The sequence below is a fragment of the Ahaetulla prasina genome, chromosome 3 (genome assembly GCF_028640845.1).
Source record: "Ahaetulla prasina isolate Xishuangbanna chromosome 3, ASM2864084v1, whole genome shotgun sequence".
Lineage (NCBI taxonomy): Eukaryota > Metazoa > Chordata > Lepidosauria > Squamata > Colubridae > Ahaetulla > Ahaetulla prasina.
In genome coordinates this window covers 85,476,011-85,484,075 of record NC_080541.1, presented here as the reverse complement: position 1 = coordinate 85,484,075, position 8,065 = coordinate 85,476,011, and positions in this window count along the sequence as shown.

Here is an 8,065-nt window from a genome sequence, read left to right as displayed (position 1 = left end):
CTATTCATCTGTCAGCAGGATAAGAAAATGAAACCAGACCAGATTTAGTTTGGGGAGCCAAAGAAAGATCAATCTGAACATGGGCCAAATCTGATGATGGAGGAAGGGCTAGAGAGAGGAAAAAAACATCACTCCTTCCCAGCGCATCTCTATGGGAGGCACAACAATTCAGAATATTGATGGCTCCTCCATTCTAAGACCCCTCCCTCTCCCTCCCCAGTCACATGACCTACACCACTGATATTTTAAGAGGTTGGAAAGAAATTCAGGAACCATACTTTCTGATTTGAAGGGACTATAAAACGAGGGAGGAAAAATGGCAACCATGTTGTGGCAACCATCTGAGGAGAAGTCTTTAAGAGGGAAGAGAGAATCCAAAGAGCTGGGGAGAAGGGGCAAGGCAACAGTCCCTTCCAATGGACTTCCAATCTACAGTTTTAGAGAAAATATTGTGGCACTGCCTTCTTGACATTTTCTTTCGCATTTTGATCTGAAAAGTAAACAGGTCAACCCACAATGCCAACAATCAGCCCAAGATCATTGGCACTGTGGGAAAGCAGAGATACAACATTGAATCTGAATCGTCGCAGCTCAGCATGTGTCAGTTTGGAAGGGACTCAAGTACACTGTCATGTATTCCCATTGAAATGCACGAACTTAAGTGAGCTTTGCATTGGGTTAGTAATACCATGTAAATTTTATTTATCCGAGAGGTATTCCATCATAATTTTGATACAATAATTAAGAGACATCAGTTTAGATGTCCTGTTTTTCAGCTGGTGTTTTTCAGTTCGGACACTCTGGACATCTTTGCCTAGCTGCCTCCACAATGTCTCAGTAGGGATATTTTCCTATTAGACAACTCATCTCCATGCATCATTAAGAAAATTCAAGTTATAAGACAGGAACAGACTCCTGTATCTCCTGTATCAATGACTATAATAAAAAGGGTCCATGTGCTTATTAAAAAGGAGGACCATGATTCACTGATTCTTACTAAGGTGCACAATAAAAAATACTTGAACTACAGCATTAACGTCCATTTGCTATTGTATTTGAAATTTTCATAAACTACTTTGTAGAATCTGGAAAGCGAATACAGGTGTGAAATAAATTGATGTTCGCCCATCGCGTTCGAAGAGGACCTTGATTTCTAACAGGTTGTGGGCTGTCCACAATGTATCTGCTGGTGGCTGGTAAGGCTATAGGTATGAAATGTTCAGCCGGACAGACATGTGTGGGCACCATTGTTGCAGTATTTGCAGCTCTGGCTTTGCAGAGTGCTCACTTCTCTTGTATTATGGTTGTTCTTCTGTCCTCAGATGTCTGGCAGCCTTGGTGGAGCAACGTGCGCCATGTTGATCAATCTTATGCCAGGGTTTCCCCGGAGGTAGTGTCGATATCCAGGGACTTGAAGGAGGCTTTCATCGTGTCTTTGTATCACTTCCTTTGTCCCCCGTGCGATTGCTTTCCTTGAGGCAGCTCACCATAGAGGAGCTGTTTAGGGATGCGATGGTTTGACATCCTTGCAACATGGCCTGCCCGGCGTTCCTGGGCTTTCATCAGCAGGATGTGAACCGATGGCAGGTCTGCTCTGGAGAGGACTTCTGGCACCTTGTCCTGCCACCGGATCCTCAGAATTCTATGGGGTGTGTGATGTGTTCAGGGAAGGGTAGCACCTCTGGTGTAGGGGCATGTCGTATCCTTTTAGGGCAGCTCATTTTAGGGCAACTTTTAGGGCAGCTCATCCACCTTTGGTTCCACTCAGCCCTGACCTGTGGCTCCTAGTAGCTGTAGCATGCGCAGTGGCCACACCCCGGGCAACAGCTTTGACAGGCTGGCCAAACCAGGTTGAGAGTAGCCATTGGGTCACTGACATATGGTGAGATAGAGACTTGTCTAACTCGAGCATGTGAAGACAGATTCTGGCGGATTAAGCAGATGAAACCTACTAGAATAGGACAACGGTGATGAAGGCGGTCTCCGCAAGCAATGTGGTATGCTAAGAGCATGGCAAGACATGAAAGATGTCCTGGTCAACCACTGCGCCTAGCCCATCTTCAACTGTCTTGACTCTTCTCCTGCTTTTGGAGCAAGATGGAATCTGGGAAGAGAGAGTGAGGCTGACTATGCACACCTCTCCCTCGCTTTAATCCACTTCACATGCAAGTCTTGACAGGTAAATAAATTATGGCATTAATGTGTATCAAACAGACTAATCTACATAAATAATTTAACCTGCATACGATTAAAACATTTGTATTCTACTCACCCGCGTTCAGTAGTTAATCCTACTAAATTCACTTCTACTTACCTTTAGGCAACTGATGCATAATATGGCTGTTATTTTTTTATAACTCTCTCGTGCCCTACTTCTCCACTAGGGGTCGGAATATTTTTCATTATAACTAAAGATGTTTAATTACAGGGAGATAGCTCAAACATACTGAGTTAGTTTCAGAATTATGAAATTCCAGCTCTGCTATTTAGAAATTGCAGAATTGGTTAGTTCTCATTTAGAACTTTCCACTTATCCTTCAGTTGCATTTTATTAGAATAATAGATGACATTTGGCACTACCTGGCAGGGCAAAGTTCTAAATAGCACAGTCTTGGAACGTGCTGGAATTTCTAGCATGTATATACTACTGAAACAGCGATGTCTACGCTGGCTTGGGCATGTTGTGAGAATAGCTGATGGTCGGATTCCGAAAGATCTCTTGTATGGAGAATTTGTGCAGGGAAAGCGCCTCAAGAGGGAGACCACAGCTGCAATATAAGGATATCTGCAAGAGGGACCTAAAAGCCCTGGGAATCGACATTAACAACTGGGAAACCTTGACCTCCGATCGTTCAGCGTGGAGGCTAAAGATGCAGCATGGCCTTCTCCAATTCGAAGAGATATTTGTTCAGCAGGCTGAGGCAAAGAGGCAGTCCCGGAACCAGTGAAATCTGGGGGCTGGGCAGGGGACAGAATGTATCTGCCCTCAGTGGGGAAGGGATTGCCACTCTTGAATTGGCCTTTTTAGCCACACTAGATGCTGTTTCCAGAGCACGATACCATAGTTTTTTGAGACTGAAGGATGCCAATAGAATATTACTCTAGATCAGGGGTCTGCAACCTTAAACACTTAAACACTCAAAGAGCCATTTGGACCCGTTTCCCACAGAAAAAAAAGCACTTGCGCAAAGCGAACCGGTTCAAACCCACCACTGCCACACATGCACACACAGGAAAGGAAATGGATTTCTCCTTCTAAACATTGTTTTTTCACTCCATCTTTTTTAGCTTTTTGCAGAATAAGCAGTACATTGTATAATATATGCAAAGGATGGGCATTTACAACACAGCCACTGCTGATATAGCCAATATGCAAGTACGGGTGTTGGAGACACCTGTACTTGCAGTGGGACAACTTGCCCCACCTCACTCACCCCAGTCATCTCACTGCAGGCACCTTGACCCGACTGACTCACCATGGCCAACTCATCACAGGACAACTTGTCATTGGACAATTCAATGTAGGACAACTCAAGAGAGGGACAAGTAAAATTACAACTCATCCCAGTCTCAAGGATTCTAATTTGAGATGGTTCAAATCAAAAGCAAGATAAGATCCACTGCAATTCACTTTTCCTTCTTTTAAGTTATCCCATATTGAATTGTCTCACAATTACAGCGAGTTGGCCATGGCAAGTTGTCCCATGTGTTGGCCACAGTGTTGGAGATTCTCTACAAAAACAGTGAGCTGAGCTTTTCTATCCTGCTACCAACAGACTCCAGTGCTGAGGTTCTTCAACAGTGAAGAACTGTTGAAGTTCTGTTCAATATAAAACGTACTTTTTAAGAGAATATTGACTCTGTGTAATTATCCAATGAAATCACTCCTAGCACCCCATAACCTAACTTTGGTGCAGAAATCATTTGGTATCATCTTGGCTTTGTAGTCCTCCTGATTTTTGCCTCTTGCTATTCAATCTGTTTGTTCCGCCAGCTAGAAGATGGACTTTGCTACAAGAACCTGCATGAGTGGTCCTAGATTCTAAAGCATGAAGAAATGTTGGTATCCATTTCAGTGTTCATTTTAGAGGGGAGACACTATCTTGTTGAATTCTTGGATCTTCAAAATCTGTCAGATCCTGAAAGAACAGATTTCTCTAGCAACCAAAGAAGGTATGACTTTGAAGCGGTTCCCCCATGGTACTTTTGTTGCGATTGATGAAGATGATGGTGAGGCCATTTCCTTGGCAGCTTGCATCAGGCTCCATTGATGATCATAGTTTCCCTTTATTTTCCAAATTGTACATAAAGCTTCTAGGGGCATCCTTGCCATACGCAGATTTGCCATTCCAGAGTAAAACAAAATGTTATTAGGAATAAGAATGACAAACTCCAGTAAGGTGAATTACCTTAATGTTCCACCCCTGTCTAATATTTTGCAATGCTAGATTGTATAGATTTGGGCAAAGAAGCCTTTTATGTGGTGGTAGAACTGATTTTCATGATGCCTTTCAAGCATTTTGTCTTTATTTGGACAATTTTTTGTAGAGTTTTACATTGGGTCAACCTTTGGCTTGTGTAACAAGAACATAACAAGAAATGTCAGCTATATATCCATCTCTTTAAGATCTTCTAAAAATGCAGTAGGTAGAAATTGCATTTTTCTACAGCTCATTAGCAGGAAATGCTGCTTTGTGGGATTCTTAAATAGGCCTGTTTCTTTGAGATAAAATGACTCAATTCAGTCTTTCCCCCACCCGCTTGGTATCCTCTAACTATATAGACTTCAACTCCCAAAATTCTCAGTTATGCCCATTCATCAGAGAAGGCGCTTCAAATTAAGTGCAATGTATTTGATTTATTTATTTATTTATTTTATTTTATTAAATTTCTATACCGCCCTTCTCCCGAAGGACTCAGAGTGGTTTACAGCCAAATATAAAACAATATTCATAATAAAAATTAAAAACACTCTAAAAATCTAATTAAATTTTGGCTCAAATTAAAACTATTTAAAAAACGATAATAAAATCCCAATTAAAAACCATAACACAATTAGGCCAACCCTGCGCGATGAAACAAGAGGGTCTTGAGCTCGCGTCGGAAGGCCCGGAGGTCGGGGAGTGATTGTAACCCCGGAGGAAGCTCATTCCAGAGGGTAGGGGCCCTCACAGAGAATATCTGTGGGGGCCCCTACCTGTTTATCACTTAAAGGTGCTAGCTGTAGATATTTTATACATCTGATACATAAGAGACCAAAGGATGCCACCGCTATTAAGAATTATAATCAGAGAACCATAAAGTTAGGGAGAATCTCAGCTGCTATTTAGTCCAACCTTTGCTGAAAGCAAGACCTGCTAAAGCAGGGGTGTCAAACTCTATTTCATTGAGGACCACATCAGGGTTGGGTTTGACCTCATGGGGGGGGGGAAGGGGAGGTGGGCATGGGCAGGGTGGGTGTGACCAGCATGACATCACTTGTGGGGGGCACCTGTGATGGCCCAAACACTTGGCCAGCAAAAATGGGCTCCTGAGCTGCGTTTTTGGCTGTGACAGCCTCCTGCAACCTTCTGCCAGTGAAAATGGAGCTCGGGGTAGCCATGCACAGCCGTCCCAAGCTCCATTTTCAGCTGGGATAGCCTCCCGCAACCCTTTGCCAGTGAAAACGGAACTTAGCCCTCACAAGCTCAATTTTCACTAGCAGAGGAACCACGGGCTGGTCCTTTGCTATTTCCAAGATGGCCCTGCAGGCCAGATCTACGCACCCTGCAGGCCAGATGCTAAAGCATTCTCAACAACTGGTATTTGAGCTCTGTTTGAAAGACTCCAGTTTCTTCATCATAGATGACAACAAATCTAGATGAAGCCAAGAACAGGAAATGAATAGAAACTGTTTTGGATACACATTAAGATGTTGCTTTGGGATACAGCTGCTTCAAAAATGATATGAAGTAAGATTCTGCTCTCTTACTTTAACTAAAGTCAGTGTTGGTCCTGTATTTTTTTACATGAGGGTATGCCCGATTGAACTGAATGGGATGCACTTTGGAACAAAGTTGTATTGTAACTAATATAATCTGGATTTTTCAAAGAGTGGATTTTAACCACCAATACTGTTTCTTTGAAGCTTCTGAGATGCTTGCTTTTCATGGAATGTATGAATGTCTACTCCTCTTTCTTTGTTCCTGCTAACCGGAACACATTTCAATAAACAAAGTATTTAATGACTCAGGTTTTGTAATCATCATTAGTCATTTTCAGATTCACATTTGAATATGTATGTTAAACATATTAAATAAGGATTGAATAACAAACAAATAAACAACCTAGATGGTTACAGTTTCTGGATGTCCTGGCAGTACATCAAGTAGTGCACTACGTCAAGTATTTTCAAGGACCAGCTTTTGATGTTCTGCTCTCTAAACAGTCTACTGAATATGTAGTAAATTTCATAATACCAGAATTTTTAATAATTAATTTTAGATAATTACAAATGTTCAACTTGCACAGCATGCTGTTTTCATAATTTTTTTGTATTTAGTCAAATCGTTGCAGATTTATATATGCAATCATTGTGTAAATGGACTTGGGTCTTGAAATAGTTCATTATAAATATCTGCACTTCACTACTGAAGGCATCTCACTCACTGACAGCCTCAGTTTAAAGCATCACATCTGAAGTGAGGAAGCTTTGGGTTACCTTTGCTTTGGCATCAAGACTGAATACAGTAAAGAGGTAAGACAAGAGAAAGAGGTCTCTGCTGGAACATCAAGGTATCCTTATGTTGGCTCACGAAATAATGGACTGCTGTTCTTTTCTTTTCTTTTATGTTCAACAAGCCATTGTTTGCCAAAATAACAATTTTGGCAACCACTGTTTGGCAAAAAAAAATCATTGCTGACCAGTAATAAATTGAGGATATTATAATTCACTCGTGGATAAATGTTAGTTGTTGTTAAACATAGCATCCAGAGTTGCTGTGATGAGATGGGTAGTTATATTAATGTAATAGATAGATAAATAAGCAAGCAGGCCTTAAGATGTGAGAAGAAAGTCTTTTTAATACCAATATTTAATAAGAGGTTCTTGGATTAAAAAATATTGTTTAGGAATTAAAAAATATTGTTTAGGAAAAAAAAATCAGCGTATATATTTATGTAACTGCTGCCCGCAATTTAATGTAGAATTATATTTCCTCCAGGTGTTACATTTATTAACAGCTAATACTATTTCAAAGACTTTTGCAGGATCCAATGGTATAAGTGCATGTTTGACTCTATCTATCCTTATTTAAATCAATCAGTCCTACAGAGAAAATATTATCTGATCCATGTCAGTTTTTAGAAGCATTAAACATTTAAGATACTGGACTAAGAATAGGGAAACATGACTTTTTAGTCTCCAATTAAGCAAGAAGGCAGTTGGGTAATTTTGGGCCAGAGAAATACTCTCAGTTGAAGGAAGAAGGCAAGCCATGTCTGAAACGTGTTGTCAAGAAAACTGTATCGACTTGGGCTTCCGGTTTGGCACCGTAGGTGATGGCAGTCATCTTTACGATCACCAACCTCTGGATTATGTGGAATCGCTAGGACAGCTTAATATAATAATTAAAACACAAACTATGAACTTTACCTAGTTTTGGTACAAAATATAGCTTTACTGAACGCTAATAATAAAATATGTTCTTCCAAAACATTTCATAAGCCATAACACTGAAGAAGAATGTATCAGAAAACATCTACCATTCCACATAAAATTGATCTTGGTGATTTGTCACTCAAAGAAAGTATCACAATTTTTATTTCATAAATAGTAAACGGATCTACTATCTCCTCTTATAAAAATCTTTGCTGGGAATTGATCTGGCAGCAACATATTAAAGCAAAGTCATATCTTTAGAAGATATGATTTAACTTAAATTTAGTTTACTGTGTATTTCTGTATAAAGTGTTTGTGGGATCTCTAGCTATTTATGAACAAAATGTTTTCAATTTAGTTTTTAGATTGGTCTCATGGAATTTTTTGGGGTGTTCTTTTAAATACAGATGCATAGCATATAATTGA